Source organism: Zea mays, chromosome 7, assembly GCF_902167145.1.
Source record: "Zea mays cultivar B73 chromosome 7, Zm-B73-REFERENCE-NAM-5.0, whole genome shotgun sequence".
NCBI lineage: Eukaryota > Viridiplantae > Streptophyta > Magnoliopsida > Poales > Poaceae > Zea > Zea mays.
The window spans coordinates 11,499,290-11,520,629 of NC_050102.1; the positions used below are offsets into that span (position 1 = coordinate 11,499,290).

The 21,340-nt window shown below is 44.2% G+C and overlaps 1 pseudogene; it reads left to right on the top strand.

Annotated features, from left to right (window-relative positions):
- The first annotated feature begins 13,392 nt into the window (after positions 1–13,392).
- LOC103632030 (uncharacterized) lies at positions 13,393–14,173 on the top strand (annotated as a pseudogene).
- Positions 14,174–21,340: the final 7,167 nt, after the last annotated feature.

A 21,340-nucleotide genomic window follows, 5' to 3' on the forward strand; every position in this document is an offset into this window, starting at 1 on the left:
GTACCCAAACACAAGTCTTGGAGCCCTTGTGTTTGCCCCCAACATATTTGGCAACTACTTTGCCTGATTTGTTAGTTAAAACATATGAAGCATCAAAAGTCCTAAATGAAACAGTAGGTTCATTTGATGCAATAGGAGATTTCTTTTTAGGTAATTTAACATGAGTCGATTGCCTAGAACTAGATGTCTCACTCTTATACATACAAGCATGATGAGAGCCAGAGTGAGACTCCCTAGAATAAATTATCCTAATCTTATGTTCGGGATAACCAGTAGGATATAAAATATAGCCCTCGTTATCCTGAACCATGGGAGCTTTGCCCTTAACAAAGTTAGACAATTTCTTAGGGGCATTAAGCTTGACATTGTCTCCCTGTTGGAAGCCAATGCCATCCTTAATGCTAGGGCGTCTCCCACTATAGAGCATACTTCTAGCAAATTTAAATTTTTCATTTTCTAAGTCATGCTCATTAATATTAGCACTAAGTTGAGCTATGTGATCATTTTGTTGTTTAATTAAAGCTAGGTGATCATGGATAGCATCAACATTAATGTCTCTACATCTAGTACAAATGGAAAGATGGCTAACAGTAGATGTAGAGGGTTTGCATGCATTTAATTCATCAACCTTAGCATGTAACATGGCATTCTCATTCCTAAGATTGGAAATAGAATCATTGCAAACATTTAAATCCTTAGCCTTAGCAATTAAATTATCATTCTCAATCTTAAGGCTAGAAAGTGATTCATTCAACTTGTCAATTTTAGAAATCAAACTAGCATTATCATTTTTAAGTTTGACAAGCGAATCATCACAAACATTTAATTTCTCAACCTTAGCAATTAATTTAGCATTCTCGTTTCTAAGGTTGGAGATAGTATCATGGCAAATGCTAAGCTCACCAATCAATTTTTCACATTTTTCTAATTCCTGAGCATAAGCATTTTTAACCTTAACATGCTTCTTGGTTTCCTTAATAAGGAAGTCCTCTTGGCTATCCAAGAGTTCCTCCTTCTCATGAATAGCACTAATTAATTCATTCAATTTTTCCTTTTGTTGCATGTTTAGGTTGGCAAAAAGTGTGAACAAATCATCCTCATCATCACTAGATCTAGCCTCATCACTAGATGTTGCATATTTAGTGGAAGCTCTAGATTTTACCTTCTTCTTTTTGTCGTCCTTTGCCATGAGGCACTTGTGGCCGACGTTGGGGAAGAGGAGACCCTTGTTGACGACGATGTTTGCGGCGTCCTTGTTTGAGGAGGAGTCGGTGGAGCTTTCATCAGAGTCCCACTCCCGACATACATGGGCATCGCCGTCCTTCTTCTTGTAGTATCTCTTCTTCTCATTCTTCTTTCCCCTCTTGTCGTCGCCCCTGTCACTATCACTTGATAATGGACATTTAGCAATAAAGTGACCAGGCTTACCACACTTGTAGCAAACCTTCTTGGAATGGGGTTTGTAGTCTCTCCCCTTCCTTTGCTTGAGGATTTGGCGAAAGCTTTTGATGATTAGTGACATCTCCTCATTGTCGAGCTTGGAGGCGTCGATGGGGAGCCTACTTGATGTAGACTCTTCTTTCTTCTCCTCCGTCGCTTTGAATGCGACGGGTTGCACCTTGGGTGTGGAGGTGGCGCCTCGCTCGATGATTTATTTGGAGCCTTTGATCATCAATTCAAAGCTCACAAACTTTCCTATCACCTCCTCGGGAGACATTAGCTTATATCTAGGATCACCACGAATTAATTGAACTTGTGTAGGGTTAAGAAAAACAAGTGATCTTAGAATAACCTTGACCATTTCATGGTCATCCCATTTTGTACTCCCGAGGTTGCGCACTTGGTTTACCAAGGTCTTGAGCCAGTTGTACATGGCTTGTGGCTCCTCTCCTTGGTTGAGCATGAATCGACCGAGCTCCCCCTCGATCGTTTCCCGCTTGGTGATCTTGGTCACCTCATCTCCTTCGTGTGCGGTCTTGAGCACATCCCAAATCTCTTTGGCACTCTTCAACCCTTGCACTTTATTATACTCCTCTCGACTTAGAGAGGCGAGGAGTATAGTAGTGGCTTGGGAGTTGAAGTGCCGGATTTGGTCGACCTCCTCTGAATCATAGTCTTTGTCCCCTTCCTTTGGTACCTGCGCTCCATACTCAACAATATCCCATATGCTTTTGTGGAGTGAGGTTAGGTGATGCCTCATTTTATCACTCCACATAGAATAATCTTCACCGTCAAAAACCGGTGGTTTGCCTAATGAAACGGAAAGTAATGGAGTACGTTTGGAAATACGAGGATAGCGAAGGGGCATGTTACTATACTTCTTGCGCTCATAGCGCTTAGAAGTGGCGGATGCCGATTCGGAGCCGGAGGTGGAGGGTGACGAAGAGTCGGTCTCGTAGTAGACCACCTTCTTCATCTTCTTCTTGTCACCTCTCCGTTGTGACTTGATGGAGGAAGAGGATTCCTCATTGTGATTGTGGCCGGACTCCCATGAGTGGGTTCTCCTCGAGCTTGCGGACTTGTCGCCGCCGATCCCGATCTTCCTCTTGGCGGATGCTCCCGACATCACTTCGAGTGGTTAGACTCTAATGAAGTACCAGGCTTTGATACCAATTGAAAGTCGCCTAGAGGGGGGTGAATAGGAAAATCTGAAATTTATAAACTTTAGGCACAACTACAAGCCAGGGTTAGCGTTAGAAATAAATTCGAGTCCGAAAGAGAGGGCGAAAACAAATCACAAACAAATAAAGCGGATGACACAGTGATCTACTCCCCGTTGAGGTGGTCACAAAGACCGGGTCTCTTTCAACCCTTTCCCTCTCTCAAACGGTCACTTACACCGAGTGAGCTTTTCTCCTTAATCAACGGGTCACTTAGACCCATCACAAGGACCACCACAACTTGGTGTCTCTTGCGTTGATTACAAGTTGCTTGAGAATAAGAATGGGAAGAAGAAGAAAGCAACCGCTTCCTAGCCGTTGATCCAATTCTGCCAACCGTGGACGGTCCGCGCCCCTGGTCCGTACGGTCCGCCCCTGCACATCAACGGTTGAAATCCCAACGGTCAGCAGTAACGGCTGTATCAACGGCTATAATGCATTTAATGCGTCGTCAGATGTCAGATAAAGGCAGTCGCGGATGGTCCGGCCGTGCACCCCGGACGATCCGCGAGGACGCTATAATTCATTTTACCGAACCCGTCACCTTCGGGTTTTTCGGTTTTTCACCGACCGGGCGGTCTGCGCCTGAAGCCGGACGGTCCGCGCATGGTCTCGGACAGTGCTTGATTTTCCTTCGGATGGTCCGCAGTGTAGAGTTGTGTTTTTGCAGTGGTTCTATCCGAGGGTCATCCTGGTGTTGCGGATGGTCCGCCGCAAAGGCCCGGACGGTCCGCGCTTAGTCTGTTTTTCCAAAAAGCTTATCCTGTCCGGAATGATCTACGGTATTTCGGACAGTCGACTTAGAATAGTTGTAGATGAACTTATGCACCTGTGAAATGATCAACTAGGCAAATGGGTTAGTCCACGAGGTTTGTGATGGTCGTCAAACACCAAAATCTATTATAGGAAATGTTGAGACTATTTCCCTTTCAATACTTGCCTACTTCCACGTTGTGGTGTCCCAATAGACGAGGGTTGCACTCAACCCCTTTCAAGTGATCCAATGATCAACTTGAATACCACGACTTTCTTCCTTATAGTTTTTCTCCTCGTTTGCAAGGAATCTCCACAAGTTGGAGCCTCTCGCCCTTACAATATTGATCACAAAGAATGCACAAGAGTAAGGTTGGAGAGCAACACACACAAATCTGCATCACACACACGCACACAAGCCAAGACTTGAGCTCGAAATGTAGCACACAGAGTTCACAACTAGAACAGAGCTCAAATCACTAACACAGTCGATCAAATGCGCGGAGACGGAGTGTGGGAGTCTTAGAATGCTTGGGTATCTCCTCCATGCTCCTAGGGGTCCCTTTTATAGCCCCAAGGCAGCTAGGAGCCATTGGAGACAAACTTGGAAGGCCATCTTTGCCTTCTATCGAGTGGCGCACCAGACAGTCCGGTGGGCCACCGGACAACTACTGTAGCCTGTCCGGTGCGTGATTTCCTTCCAAATCGGGCACAGACGACCGTTGCAGCTCCGGGCCCGTTGGAGCACCGGACACTGTCCGGTGCCCCCCCACCGACCGTTGGAGCTGCCACTCGTCGCCCGCAGATTTTACGGCCGACCGTTGGCTCACCGGACAGTCCGGTGCACCACCGGACAGTCCGGTGCACCACCGGACAGTCTGATGAATTATAGTCGTACGCCGTCGTCGAATCCCGAGAGCGGCGAGTTCACCGCGAACCAGCCTGGCGCACCGGACACTGTCCGGTGCACCACCAGACAGTCCGGTGTGCCAGACCGAGCTGAAGCTTGGCTGCACAAAGTCAAGTCCTTCTCTTTTCCTCTCTTCTTCTTTAGTCACTGTTTCTAGCACTTGGATAACCATGTTAGTACATAAAACAATTTATCAAGTCTGGAAACATACCTTTTTCCTTGATTTGCACTTCTCACTTTATTTGGCACATAAGAACTTAATTAAACGTGTTGGGTACTTAATCACCAAAACATTATAGAAATTGCCCAAGGGCACATTTCCCTTTCAAATCTGATGGAGAAAGACTTGGAATATCTTTAATACCTCGACCACAAATTTACTCAGCGGGAACCGAAGACCTGCCTTTAAGAAGCTTCAGTATATAACAACTATGTTTTCCTCCGGAGCAGGGGCAGTACTGTCTCCTCCAACTCTGACAACAGACATGTCGCGAAAATATCTCCCCCTCATGGCATCAATATGACTTTGCTTGATAGTCGATTTTTCGAAGATAGTATGGCTTGGGTGCCACGGCCGATCCTCAGAGTCTTCATCCTCACTTTCCACATCATAACTATCACTGTCATCAGAATCTTCGGATAAACCCTCCATGATCTCCTTAGTAATTTTCTCTGTATTTGTTTTTGCGACTCATAAAATCCAGCAATCAAAGGATCTGCAACTTTTTTCTCTTCATACAGCTTCGTCTCCTCGGTTGTTTTCTTCTCTTCAGTCATCTTCTTCTCTCCACTCATCTTCTTCTCTTCAAATTTGGAGCAAACGTTTCTTTAAACCGAAGCTCTAAAAACTCGAAAATCAGGCAAGAACTAATGAGCAAGAGCTAAAAGTTTGAGAAAATAACACAAACGGTAGAAATGGTGTATCAAATGCTGCCGGTGTGGGTTCCTATTTATATGCCTCGCGCTTCGCAACTTAGCGGGCCCCGTCTGTCATTGACTGTTGCTATTCTAGCAAAGGGAAGGTGTTTTTTCGGACCTTCGGCTTAAGGCCTTCGTTCACGTCGCAGTCTGAATTCGTTGTTATAACAAATTAATATTGTGAGGGGATACTGTTGGGGGCCTTCGTCTTCCGAAGGTCCTCAAAAACACGATTAACAATGTTTCCCAAGTATAATATATGTACAGGAACCTTTGGACTCGGAATGAAGTTGTAATATGAATAGCATGGTCAGGACGAATGTTGAATCAGTTCCGAAGCTACGTGCAGGGAAGCTTCGGCTCAGCAGCAGAAAACGGAACCGACCTAAAGAGTAAAAGACCGATCAGTCCATGATAGTTTGTGACATGTTTATAGTTATTTGTTGAGGGCATGAATGTAATTTCGACCGGGCTGCGTCCCGTGCCTATAAATAGATGAACAGTAACCCCCGTACTGTTCACGCTGACTTGTATTCACTTGTGTGTCACACTTGGACTTTTGCCTTCTATCAAGCCGAAGGTACAAATATAACTCGATATTGTTCATGTTCATTTATGATGACATAATAAAGATATATTAATGATGTCATATGATTATACATGTTATTTCTCATGTTTTATATGCTTCTTCTTTCATTAATATATACTGCGATGATAAAGATACGTCCTTCATGACATTCGTCCGAAGATCATTATATCCTAAGGGAGATAATTCTTCGAAGGACGAAGGACTTTAACCATTAACATTTTGTGTTGTCTTGTTCTTAATTCATAGCATTTGAGAACAAGTCCCCAACACACCTGAATATATATATATATATATATATATATATATATATATATATATATATATATATCTATACTACCTATTAAGACTCTAAGGGGTAGGCTGCCCCTGACATGTTCTGCCTTCCAGCGATCTGGACCGTCCAATACGCCATAAAGTCCCTCTGTCGTCCGATGTGTGCGCCCTCTTCCCCACCGCACACCTGCTCGCGATCCCTGTTTTGCCTCCCCTATTCGGATCCAAAACCCTAAGCGGCGGCGGCGCGGCGCCCGCAGCCTCGATCCCAAGTCCCGCTCCCCCTGTCAAGCAGTCGTTCCTCCACTATGCTTACCTATCCCACGCCGCGTCGGCCTCCTTGTCCGCCCTCCCGCTCCCCCGGGGACCGTTGGTCGTCGCTTTCCAGGGGCCTCGACGTGCCCAACCTGACGAAGCGATGCGGGAGGTTCGTCTCCACCACGCCCTGCTACAGGCGCTTCGACCTCCGCCTTCACATCCATCGCGAGCACGAGGCGGGCAAGACGGAGTCGTCGTCGAGCTCATCGTGCACAGCCGTCGTCGCAATTCTGAGATGTTTCGTATCCCCAACCAAAAGCCTTTGCCGCCGCGAGACCTGTTCGTGCTTCGCTCCTCCTCATCCTCTCCTCCGCACGAGCGTCACACAGCAACCGCTCCCTCTCCAGCAACGCCCCTGCCCTTCCTCGGTCCTCGCACGTGTTTGGATCTCCTCGCCTCACACGCTACACCTTCTCTCACACGCAGCCGCCGCACCGTCGACCCCAACCATTGCCACACGGAGGTCCGCCTTGGGCCTCCACGATGCTCCCTACACGCAGTGGAGAGGCGCCAACTTCCTTGCCACGGGGGAGCACAACGGACACGGTGGAGGGCGCCCCAGTCTGCGCCCGGCGGCCGGACCACGGAGGAAGGCAGCCAATGACACAGTGGTGAGCTGCAGCTTGTTCCCCTCCTATTGTTCGCTCCATCTCTTTCTCAAGTTTTCCGAAATCCCTAACCCTAAATTTCCTCTATATCTATGCAATCCCGGTCCCGGTCATCGGACCACAGAGGAACGACCAGGAGCTCGGCAACTCGGTCCCCAAGATGCAGTCGCGCACCTCCCATCTTCGATCCCAAAACGCTGCCACGCTTCCAACTTCCCTCCCCACTCCTTCCCATGCTACCTCTGGAGTCTGGATTTGACCTTGCGTGTGTTTAGGTGTGTTACAGGAGCCCATCCTGTTCCTGAAGCCGACCTCGTCGTTCCTCCACGCTGGCGTGGCCACCGTCGCCGTCGAGATCCCAGAGCCACTCAAGTCTCTACACCACAAGGCCGAGCTCGTCGTAGTCATCTCCTGGCGTGGGCGTGACGTTCCTGAGGCGTCTGCCATGGACTTCGTCAGAGGTAATTTGAGAATTGCATCACAACGATGGAGCCTTTGTCACATATGTTTGTGCTCTATGTTCTCATTGAAATGTTAACCTGAGATAATCAACGATGAACCATTCGTGAGATAATTAGGCTTTGTATTCTCGTTATGGAGAAAAGTTTGTGTGATTGCAGTGCCAAAGTGTACTAAAAAACCTTTGGTTTCATTTTTCAGAAAGGTTCATTTGGTGTGTTAGCTCTTTTTGTCATTTGGTGTGTCCTGCCTGCGCGTTTTACCTTAGATTTTTTAGTTCAATATATGTGATGCTTGTCCAACCGAATGGAATGGATAGCATCATATATGACTTGTAATCTTGATTTCTCCATTTTCCTTGGCAATGACTGTGCTGATTTTAACATAAGGTAGTTTGAAGAATTTTCTCTATAATTACAGATTTCAAGATTGATTTACACAAACTCTGGTCTTGCGATCTTGGCTTTAACTTCAAGCATTGTTCGTCTACTCTAGAAATGGCCACTCAATGATCGGAATTCTGGAAAGGTGAGACTTGTTTCTTATGTACATATAGATGTGCATAAATAGTGTTCATATAGCTCATCTTCTTTACATGTCAAAGGTGAAAATTTTGTGTAGATTGTTACTAAATTGTTCAATTTTGCTATTCATCAATCTTATAGGCAACCACAAGTGTATCTCCCACTCTATGGCAACCAACAAGTGGCATTTTGATGACTAATGACACGACTGACAATAATCTTTAAGAAGTTGTTCACTACTTTGCTTTGTCAAAGAATGATTCATATGTCATGTCTGCTTCTGGAGGAAAAATCTCTTTGTTCAACATGATGACTTTCAAGGTTGGGTTTATACTTCACTCTTTTCAGCAATTCTTCGCCCATGCAAGTATAGTAATAACTCTATACATATTTGTTGCATGCCAATTACCAATCTCCAAGTTGGTTTTCAAAGGGAATAGAGAGCCCACCCAGGATAATCTAAGGCTGCCAGAAATTAAGGGAAAGTTTGACCCATCTAAGGCTGCTGCCCTTGGGCTTAGGCCTGGTCCCAAGTACCGTGAACTTCAAGTTGGGAATTCTATACAGTCTGATCAATTTGATGAAATGGTTAGTCATGAATAAAACAATTTTTATTATGTTTGTTATCCTTTTGTAGTACCTTCTCTTTTTGTATGAGGCTTTTGCCATCTAGGAGACCAACAATGCCCGCAATTATGTTCTGGGCTTTTTCCTATGATAGCATATGTTGTGATAAACAACAGTTGATAATTACTCTCTCTATATATTTCCATTTTGTTAGGCTGGAATTAACAGTTCAACTCACTTTTTCCTTCACACCATCGAGAAAGCTCCATGTCCTTTAAGACCATGGATGATGGCCAAGTTCTTTATGTTGTAAGTGCATAGCAGAATGTCCTGAATTGTTCGTATGCAATGCCCTGTTTAATATCTGGCTATCTAATCACCCCTGCTATCATATGCTATGATATCTTTCAAGTTCGCAAGTGATTCCATGCTTATACACCTACTGATACAAAACTAGCATCAGTAACATTTAGAGGAAGATATGATACTGTTCTCCCCATACAATGGGATGGATCTAACTGTTTCCTGTTTCAGACACTTTATTTTTTGTGTTCCTTTCCATGATCAATAAAGTGTTGCAAAATAATGCATAATGTATTTTTTATGAACACTACAGCTTACTGTTGACAAACAGTATTAATGCCTCTAGCTGAGTTGGTTAGGTGGTCTGAGTAGCACTCCTCAGGTCCTGGGTTCGACTCCCCGTGGGAGCGAATTTCAGGCTGTGGTTAAAAAAATCCCCTCGGCTGTCCCACGCCAAAGCACAGGTCTAAGGCTCAGCCCCGGTCGCGGTCGTTCTCACATGGGCTTCGATGCCGCTGTGTATGGGTGGGGCAGGGGTTCGGGGGTTTTCTTGACCTGCGTGAGAAGGTCTTCTTCTTATTAAAATGCCCGGGGGCTGTCTTACCCCCCGCAGGTCAAGTTTTTTTTTACAGCTTACTGTTGAAATTGCTTAAGTGTTGCGAGCAACCAGTGATTATTCCATAACTTTGTCATAGCAGGGTTAGTCACTGCTAAAGTGCTCCGGAGCCTGCAGTCCATGTACGAGCTGGAGTCTGTCGGCAGCGTCAGTGGAGGGTGAGGTTAAATATCGACGAGGAGCGGATCGACCTGCATGTGAGGGACGAGTTGTCTGACCTCAAGGAGACTGACAATTTTGTTCTTTGGAATTGGACTTAATTTGCTAAAACTATTCAAATTAACGAGAATAATTTATTTTATAAACTACCGTGTTCTGTATTCAATTTTTATCCTTTGCGTGATACCTGCCCACCTTCTTTAAGTTACTTGTTTGTATAGAGCCTATATGGGAATAACCATACCCTGGATTGGATCTAGGCTGAAACCAGTTACTTTATCTAGGCTAAAATTGTTAGTTCTCTACAAAAGGTAGTCTAATTAGGCTTTGATACCCGAATTCAATGTTTATCACCTACTTTTAGAAAAAAAGTTAGTCATCTTCATAATCCAGTTGATACATATTCACAAATTTGTACATGAGTAAAAGGCAACAACTTTTCTCAATTTATCCAGAAAATGACTTATTTTTAGGAACCAATACTTAGCATGGGGGGCTGGTGTATTTATTTTTAGGAATCAAAGGTGGAGAAACTTGCAAAGTTGGAACTTGCAGTCTCCGCTTTTTCTTTGACAAATCTATTTTATTTGATTCTATGATTGCAGACAGAAGAAGGTGCAATTAGGACACAGATTTAAGGGAATTTACTTAGGACACAGATTTAAGGGAATTTACTTAACTGTCACTCACCTCACCTGCATTGATAGTATCTTGTTTTGATGACTCATAGTTTATTTATATGACAAATGAAACCTGATGGGAAAAACTAAACCTATGGTGTTGTAGAAAGTAGAAATTGGTTAGACATACAGCTTGGAGCACTCGTCCAAGTTTTGCTATATGTTCCGCAAAGTGGTGTTCACCGAAGTGTGGACGCCATCAATTGTTTTGCCTTTGTGTACCTTCAGCTGCTTATTGCCACAATATATTATATAATTTTCTAAAGGCTGTTCTTGTAATTATCTTGTTGCACATAGCTCATTTTGGTACTCCTAAATGCAAGGTAGCTTTGCATTCAGCTCATTATTCATGTTTGCCATTCATGCAGATTGCAATCCCCGTTGTGCCAACAGTGAGGGTGGTTATCACTTTCACCAAGTTTGTCCCCCTCATCGAGCCTGAGGAGTTCTTCACTATTGACTAATGAAGTTATTTTTAGAAACAATGGTCAAGGACCCCACTCTGGCTCTATAGTATATAACAAAAGCTCACCACACAAGATCGATAACCCTTTTAGATCATACTATACCAAGCTGCTACTTCACTTCAGTAGAACAATTGATCACACACAAGAAGTTCAGATCAGAAAATGCAGGCTGTCGCTACTCCCATCAGGTTCTCGGATGTGTTCCCATCAAGGGCTGACCATGGAGAAGAGCACGGTGGTGGTTAGTGTCCCTGTTGTTGTCACGGCGGTGGTTCCGTGAAGATCAAGAGGAGCAAGGATGTTGTCAAGTTCAAGGTGCGCCCGTTGCAACTCCAACCTGTTCCCCCCCCAATTCAGCACCAAAGACAGATTCGTTGTAAGGAACTTCAAAATCTGGAGGCGCTTAGGATGCCCCAGCCCGCTGCTTTTGTCTCCGTGCAGCCGTCCGATGGTCAACCCACGCCGAGCAACGTCTCGAACAAGAATATGAAGCACGATGGCGAGGTGCTGTTCTTGGATGGCGCCGGGGAGGTCGCCGTCACCATCAGTCGCAACTCGCAACAGCCTCTCTCCACAGTCCCTGCACCCGGTACACCCTAAAATCCCTAGCTAAAATCAGTTAACACTTAATACCACTAGGTAATATCTGAAAATTGAAAGGAAAATTGTGGAACTTCATAAGTTTAACAAGGAACACAAAAATAACATGAACAATTTAGTTCAAATGGTACTGAGACGCATACCTCTTTCAAAAGGCAAAGAGAATCTGAAGATTTTTCAGCCAGTTGATCACGCAGAACTTGGATCTCGTTCTCAGTGTCCATTGCCTAGACATGTATTCAGATGACTTGAAACATATTTGGTACCCCATAAGCTCCATAAGTAATCAAATAAATGCATTGCCATTACTAGATTCTTGCTCTTAGTACTTGGTGCTGTTCGTTACACCTAATCATGCACTTATGATGATCTAACATAGCAGGTGAATCTTCTGGTGAATATGCGGTCTGTGACTTATTCGCAGAGCCAAAATTACCAACAAGATGATTTCCATAAAACTGTTGCACGGACCTTGAGCCAAGGATCAACACCGATGAGCATGGATTTTCATCCACTTCAACAAACTCTTCTTCTTGGTAAATTCTTACTGTATTAATGTTTCTTTATTATAAAAGTTTGGGTTAGTCCCTGTTCTGCCATCTTAGTATGCTGTATTTACCCTTGGCTCGCTGCAGTCTGCGTTCTAGAATTCTCAAATCTAGCCAAATTTTATTCGGATTTGTTAATTTCTCACTGTAAAAAAATTGATATCTTGTGATTAAATTTGAGGGCATGTCTATCATGGCAAAATCACGATGCATCACTGTACCTTCATAGTTGTGTATTTCTGTATTATAATTTCGACTATTTGTTATTTTGTTTACATGATTCAATTTTGTTCCTTTCCCCCCTCTTGGCAGACAATGGCCACTTCTCCCCAAGCGAAAAAAATCTGCTAGAAGACCTTAGAGGGCTTTAACATTGGGATGGATATTTGGGCCCTTACCTTGCTTTAAGTGGAGATTCAGTTTTCTGTTTTCACTTAATATGACAACTGAAGAGCGAAAGACTTTGAAGGGCACAGAGTCTTCAGCTCCTTCTGTTCCTCCTGATGGAGGAGTCAGCAAGGAACCTAAAAAGGGGGGAGATTACCCAATGGGTGAATTTCTATCCGCTTATTGGAACCAATCATCAGGTTTTATGATATGCATATTCCTTCTTAATTCTTATACATGTTTGTTTATCTCTGGCTTCAGGAGGACAACTGGTCCAGCACGCCGCTCATCCAAGGGCAACTGGACTCTAGAAGAGGTAAAGTTGGCACTCTGGTTTCCTAAATTCGTTAATAGCATGCATTTTCAGTACAACATTTGAATAATGATGTAAATAACCTATCTTAGTTAGCTTTGTTGAATGCTATGCATTTTTAGTTAGGCTCATTTGCTCATTACTTTTTTATTTTGCTTGATCTGTTAATGAAATAAAAAAGTACCCTGTCCTTAAGGTGCGTGAACTCTGTAATCCTTGTTGATTTCCGACCATGAATCAGCTGAATTGTTATTTTTTATCATGTATTGTTAGGTACAGAGTTCATGCCCATACCATTTATATTATTCTTAGCCTGCCCATACCACTTTGATTTCATTTTTCGTCCATGTTTCAGTTGAATTTTCCTAACAAACTATGGTGTTAATGCCATGGATGCTTGTGTGTATTGGTGGTTTGCTATTCTCACGTGTGGTTTCCTTGTGGTGTTGTTCTGAGGTCTACTTAACACTTTTGTCGTGGTTGTATGGTGTTGGGATTCACTAGGAGGTCTACTTAACACTTTTGTCGTGGTTGTATGGTGTTGGGATTCACTAGGAGGTCTACTTAACACTTTTGTCGTGGTTGTATGGTGTTGGGATTCACTAGGAATGCGATCGTAGCGGCTCGAGCTCTTCCTCACCAAGAGGAACACAAACAGAGCTCAGGTTTTTTTTATTTTGCTCTGCATTATCTACTGCTTCTCCATTTGATAAATAACCGATCAATTTTTTGAATATTTCGAGCACATCGGAGGTGTAGGAGTTGGTGAACACCCATGATCTGTAGATGTCGCAGTTGGAAGGGTCCAGGAAGATTTATGCACAGGGAGTAAGTGACAAGCAATTGTTTTAGATGCTCCTGTGTTTTTTGCCTTCAGTTTCTTGATGTAGTTGTTGCCTAAATTTTTGTACCTTGTTAATCGTACTGGAGATGCTACTTCATGTGGAGTTGGTATGTAGGATGATTATCACGAGTACTTCAAGCGCTCATTTGAGGAAGACATCGCTGCGCAAGTGCCTCAAGGAGTGGAATGGTGAGCCCCTGTCCATCTGCTGAACAGAGAAAATATGAGGAGCAAATGACTGCATTTTTAGTTAACCATTTTATTCCTAAATGACTGCATACTTCTCCCTTATCCATGTATTTAGACGTTTCTGCAATCATTATGCATACTTCTCTCTTGTCTAATCTCTTGTAAAGAACAAGTTCCTTTGTGCCTGACATATTGGGTTTTGATTCTTAGGGGTTACAACTATTGATTGGGGGGAAATCAGGCAGAGGAGGGCATGTTGACGGACCAAGTGGCGAGGCAAAATTTTCTAATGATTTTGAAGTTCATTATATTGGCAGTAGCTGATGATCCCTTCTGTGATGGACCGAGTAAACCAAGCAATTCGGGATATTCAACTCCACTTTGATGACTGTGTGTACCAGCATGAGATGTTGATTACAATTCACGACATATTTATTGTTGTTTATTTTTTATTTTTCATATTATAGTGATGTTTGTTGTTCCGTATCTATGTTTTATACCAACTTTTTTACTTCCGTTCAACGCACGGGCATATACCTATTAATTATTAAGCCTTTGCTACATGCAGTTGGGAAAAGCCAGGTCACAGTCCCTTGTTTGGATATGACTTCTGGTACCAACCTCGCCACAAGACTATTATCAGTTCATCATGCGGAGCCCCTGCAGCGTTCAGGACATGTTTCCGTTGCACGTTGCAACGCACGGACATTTACCTAGTATATATATATATATATATATATATATATATATATATATATATATGGTAGGTATAACGGGAGCCCTAGGCTTCCAATAGTTAAGGAAGCCCAGGCCGACCACCCCTACAAACTGGTTCAACCCAGCGCGCCCAACGAGCCTGTCGGATGCGCCGCCTGCCCCACGCCTGTTAGCGCAAAAAAAGAAATGCATGCATGAGTCAAACACGATCCAATGTATGCGCGTAAATTTAGGAAAAAATGTGTGACGGTTTCTATTTTTAAATGCTTTATTTGCTTCATAAATTTAGGATCGCTGCAACAGCCATGCAGCTAGACACGTAAGGACCATTTTATGATATATATTGAGACTAAATATGCTACACTGTGTAGATAATTATGCAATTCGGTATACTACGTAAAAATCTGTTACCAGCTGCATGCGCACGAATTTATGATGAAAATAATGTGCAATGAAAGGAAATGAATTGCATGCATAGAAAAAAAAGTTCGTATTTAATGTTTAATTTGCTTCATAAATATAGTATCTCTCCAACAACCATGCAGCTAAACACATTAGAACTAGTTTATGATTTATACTTATACTAATTATACTACACGGTGTAGGTATTTATGCAATTCTGTACACTGCGTAAAAAAATCTAGCATGTTGTTTACTGGTGGACGCATCTCCAGGTTGGAGCGTAAAAACCTTAAGTTTTAAGCATAAAATCTCTTAATTATAAGCGTAAATACCTGGCCCACGTGAGAGGTTGATAGCTCTGGTAGGTTGTTATTACGATCCTATTTTTATGGCATATTCAAAAAATATGGCAGTCGCATGCATGCAGTTTCTATTTTTATACAGATCCAAAAATTATGGCAAAATGCATGCATGACTCAAACACGTTCCTTGGCATGCGCGTAAATTTAGGAAAAATATGTGTGGCGGTTTCTATTTTAAAGGCTTTATTTCCTCCATAAATTTAGGATCGCTGCAACAGACATGCAACTAAAACTCGTAATGACTATTTTATGATATATACTGATACTAAATATGCTACACTATGTAGATAATTATGCAATTCGGTATACTGCGTAAAATCTGCTACCAGCTGCATGCACACGAATTTATGATAGAAAGAATATGCAATGAAAGGAAATGAATTGCATGCATAGAAACAAAAAATCGCATTTAATGTTTTATTTCCTTCATAAATATAGGATCCCTCCAACAACCATGCAGCTAAACGCATTAGAACTAGTTTATGATGTATACTGAAACAAATTATACTACACGATGTAGGTATTTATGCAATTCCTTACACTGCGTAAAAAATCTGGCATGTTGTTCACTGGTGCACGCATCTCCGGGTGGAGCGTAAAAACCTTAAGTTTTGAGCATAAAATCTCTCAATTATAAGCGTAAATACCGAGTCAATTAAAGGTTGATAGCTTTAGTAGGTTGTTATTACGATCCTATTTTTATGACAGATCCGAAAAATATGGCAGCCGCATGCATGCGGTTTCTATTTTTATACAGATCCAAAAATTATGGCAAAATCGTGGGAGTTTCCAATGCATGCGCGCAAATTACGAACAGCATAAATCAAGGAATTGTCTTTCCAATGTGCATGTAGTAAACTGATATACGAACTCTGTGTTCAAGCATAAAATCGTACAGTTTTTAGCGTAAATAATACATGTGGTAGGCATAAAACACAATAATCGAAAAGAAAACTGCGCTGGATCGGAGGATGTCACACGCGATCATCGCTGCGCGCATCTCGTGCCTTCCGTGACGTCGCTCGCTCGAACATCGCGCCTCATGCGTCGTCGTCGCTCGCACGTCGACGGGCGTCGCTTGCTCGCCGGCCTTGGAAGTGCCGCCTCCTCGGGGCTTCGGGGACGCCGCCGCTTGCCCGCACAAGGGCACCGCTGTCGCTCGCCCTCTGGATCGGGGAACCGCTGCCACTACTCTGGATCGAGGAACCTCCGCCACCGCGCGTCGAGGTAATGGAGTTGCGGCCACCGGCCTGGGAACCGCCGCCACCGCACAAGGGCACTGCCGTCGCTCGCCCTCTGAATCGGGGGCCGCCGCCGCCGGCCTGGGAACCGCCGCCACCACATGTCGAGGTCGGGGAGCCGCGGCCACCGCAGCCACCGGCCGAGGGTCCACCGCCGCACGCGCTATCGGGCAACCGCCGTCGCTAATGAATCGAGATGGGGCGTGAAAAACTGATCCCTATCTTTTATAGACATCTGGACCTGGTCCGGCTCGACCGGATTGCACTGTCTGGCCTGGGCTTCCTTTAGTTATTGGAAGCCCCAGACTCTTAATATACAATCTATATATATATATATATACTACTTATTAAGGCGGTAAGGGGTAGGCTGCCATTCCGTGTTCTGCCATTCCCATTCCCGCACTATCTTTCTCATTCTCCCCTCCCCACAAAGCCCATTCTCATTCCCGGCTGCCATTCCGTGTTCTGTCAGCCATTCCATTACCCCCCTCCCCGCACTGTCTTTCTCATTCTCCCCTCCCCGCAAATCTCATTCCCATTCCCACGTGCATCCCACGCCTAGCTAAAATTAAATTAAAAACACACAAATGTGGCTCCAATGGGATTCGAACCTGCGACCTCTCAAGCAAATGTGCTCGTAGCTACCACTACACCACATGTGTGTTTATGTCAATATTTGTTACAGTAAAAATATATACTACATCTCTCCCAAAGCCCACCTGCTACCTTTGCACAATGTGTAGTAGTAGATAATTATCAACGAGATTCCTAAATTATATTTTTGGATGGAGGGAGTAGTATTTAAAAAAGAGCCTTGCATGCAATTTCTTTTGTTTGAATAATGTTTTCAACTTAAATTATTTTTATATGTGTGACATTTATTCTCCGTAATACCAGTTCGACCTCTGGAAGTAGTACTACGTGACCACATGCGTCGCGGTGTTCGGCAAGCTCCGGCGCAGCCGTCGCTTGGACGCGGTCCAGAGCGGCTGCAATGCGCTGTCCATCTTCAAATAGGGGGACCTCATGGTCGTCGCCAATGCCGGCGACTCTCGGGTTGTTCTGGGCACTGCATCCGACAACGGCGCCGTCACACCGTCCAGCTCATCATCCACCTGAAGCCCAACCTCCCACGTAAGTCACTACTGATTGGCCATGAATTCTTGTGCGCTGGGACGACGGTCGTTGCTGACGTTGTGTGAGTGTCCTCGAACAAAATTTATGTAGAGGAGTAGCACATCTGGTGGTGCAACGGCTAGGTGTACTACCTCGCTGATGAGCCCGGGGTGCACTTCGTTTGGCAGCCCAGCGAAGAGTCATTGGTACTCGCCATGTCGTGTGCGTTCGACGACTACTATATCAAGGACTATGGCATCATCTTGGCATCAGAGGTGACGCAGAGGAGGACCGACAACAATGACCACTCGACATCATCGGGGTAGCTTTTGTGCCGGTCTGCCTTTAATTCTCTTCGCAAACACATACACTTGCTTTTTTGTTTAAGCAAGCGTGTATGGTGGTGCGTACCTGATGACTGACAATGTACGAGGGAACTTCTACTGGCAGGTGTGACACGTGCTCTTCAATGATGAGACCATGCAAATCGTGGCATATATCGAAGTCTGTATGATATTGATGGTTGCAATGGGGTAGTGAAACAACTAAATTAAAATAACAAAATTTATGTATGGCTAGGATTACAAATGGATTATGAAATATTTTTTACAACAATATAAGACACATTTTGTATATAAGTTATTATGTTATTATATGTTCCCGTTGCAACGCACGGGTACTCACCTAGTGTATATATATAACGGGAGCCCTGGGCTTCCAATAGTTAAAGGAAGCCCAGGCCGATCACTCCTGCAACCTGGTTCAACCCAGCGCACCGACTGAACCGGGCTGTCGGTTTCGCCACCCACCTCACGTCTGTGCGCGCAAAAAAGGAATGCATGCATGAGTCAAACACGTTCCCTTACATGCGCGCAAATTTAGGAAAGATATATGTGGCGGTTTCTATTTTTAAATGCTTTATTTCCTCCATAAATTTAGGATCGTTGCAACAGCCATGCAACTAGACTCGTAAGGACCATTTTATGATATATACTGCTACTAAATATGCTATCATGTGTAGATAATTATGCAATTCGGTATACTGCGTAAAAATCTGTTACCAGCTGCATGCGCACGAATTTATGATGAAAATAATGTGCAATGAAAGAAAATGAATTGCACGCATAGAAACAAAAAATCGTATTTAATGTTTTATTTCCTTCATATAAGATCCCTCCAACAGCCATGCAGCTAAACACATTAGATCTAGTTTATGATATATATTGATACAAATTATACTACATGATGTAGGTATTTATGCAATTCGTTACATTGTGTAAAAAATCTGGCATGTTATTCACTGGTGGACGCATCTCCGGGTTGGAGCGTAATAACCTTAAGTTTTGAGCATAAAATTCCTCAATTATAAGCATAAATATCGAGCCAATGTTAGAGGTTGATAGCTCTAGTAGGTTGTTATTACGATCCTATTTTTATGGCAGATCCGAAAAATATGGCAGCCGCATGCATGCGGTTATACAGATCCAAAATTATGGCAAAATGCATGCATTGGTCAAACACGTTCCTTTGCATGCGCGTAAATTTAGGAAAGATATGTGTGGCGGTTTTTATTTTTAAATGTTTTATTTCCTCCATAAATTTAGGATCGCTGCAACAGCCATGTAGCTAGACTCGTAATGACCATTTTATAATATATATTGATACTAAATATGCTACACTGTGTAGATAATTATGCAATTCGGTATACTGCGTAAAAATCTGTTACCAGTTGCATGCGCACGAATTTATGATGGAAAAGAATATGCAATGAAAGGAAATGAATTGCATGCATAGAAACAAAAAATCGTATTTAATGTTTTATTTCCTTCTTAAATATAGGATCCCTCCAACAGCCATGCAGCTAAACGCATTAGAACTAGTTTATGATATATACTGATACAAATTATACTACACGGTAGGTATTTATGCAATTCGTTACACTGCGTAAAAAATCTGGCATGTTGTTCACTGGTGGACGTATCTCCGGGTGGAGCGTAAAAACCTTAGGTTTTGAGCATAAAATCTCTTAATTATAAGCGTAAATACCGAGCCAATGTGAGAGGTTGATAGCACTAGTAGGTTGTTATTACGATCCTACTTTTATGACAGATCCGAAAAACATTGCAGTTGTATGCATGTGGTTTCTATTTTTATACATATCCAAAAATTATGGCAAAATCGTAGGAGTTTCCATTGCATGCACACAAATTACGAACAGCATAAACCAAGGAATTGCCTTTCCAATGTGCATGCAGTAAATTGATATACGAACTCCGTGTTCAAGCATAAAATCGTACAATTTTTAGCCTAAATAATACATGTGGTAGGCATAAAACACAATAATCAAAAATAAAACACGAATCGAAGGAGGTAGTGGCCGGAGGACATCGTCGATGACACAAGCACAAATGTAGGTCGTCACTCGGGCTGCCCAAACTGCGCCGGATCGGAAGATGTCACGCGCGATCATCGCTGCTCGCATCTTGCGCCTTCCGTGACGTCGCTCGCTCGAACCTCGCGCCTCATGCGTCGCCGTCGCTACTCGCACGTCGACGGGTGCCGCCTGCTCGCCGGGCTTGGAAGCGTCGCCTCCTCGGGGCCTCGGGGACGCCGCCGCTTGCCCGCACAAGGGCCCCGTCGTCGCTCGCCCTATGGATCGGGGAGCCACCGCCACTACTCCGGATCGAGGAACCTCCGCCACCGCGTGTCGAGGTCATGGAGCTGCGGCCACCGGCTGGGGATCCACCACCGCGCATGCTCTGGGGCAACTGCCGTCGTCGCACGCGGTGTCGCTAATGAATCGGGGTGGAGCGTAAAAAACTGAACCATAGCACTACGGGTCCTGTTTTATAGACGTCCGGACCTGGTCCGGCTCGACCGGATTGCACCGTCCGACCTGGGCTTCCTCTAGTTATTGGAAGCCCAGGGCTCTTAATATATAAACTATATATAGGTAAATACTAGATTATCCAAACACACATTCGACCATGCGGCCGTCGCTGAGGTCGAGCTCGCTACTTCGCTATACTCTCAAGATTGACCAGATTACACTCTTCAGGATGACTGGTGAAAATGAGAAAAGCCAGCAGGAATACTTTGTTCCATGGCATCTTCCATTTCACCGTGGTGCATCTGCTGCTCTAGAAATGGATTTGCAAAGAAAGATGAGAAGATGGCAATAGTGATTGGTCTACAATCGTTATTATCATGTTTTTTTTGTTGGAGGAGAACTTTGTTTCTCGATTGCTCAACATTCACACGAAAAAGCTTACTTCCTCTCCCTCTTTTGCTTCTACCGCCTGTACCTGCCTCACAGAAGCTTTTCTTTTTCAGGTGTTTATTCCGATCCCCCCACTAATTTACTCGCAATACTAGTGTCGGGTACCGTAATTAGGGGTACCCCCAACACTCCTAAACACAGCTGGTAAGCACCCTCAGCACAAACTGCAAAGACTGATGGGCACGGCTCAGGTCAAGGCCTCGTCTACCAAGGGACGCAATCTCGCCTCACCCGAGCCCGGCCTCAGGCGGGAACAATAGTCCCGGACGAATTCACGACTCGCCCGAGGGCCTCCTCAAGCAGTGGGCGCACCCTCGGCTCGCCCGAGGCCCAGCTCAGGCAGGCTTCGTCGAGAAGCAACCTTGGCCAAATCGCCTCACCAACCGACCGTATCGCAGGCGCATTCAATGCGAGGATCGCCTGACACCTTATCCTGACACGCGCGTCTCAGTCGGCAGGGTCGAAGTGACCGCAGTCACTTCGCCCCTTTAATGTCTGATCTGACAAGAAAACAGCGCCGCTCACCCCGCTCCGACT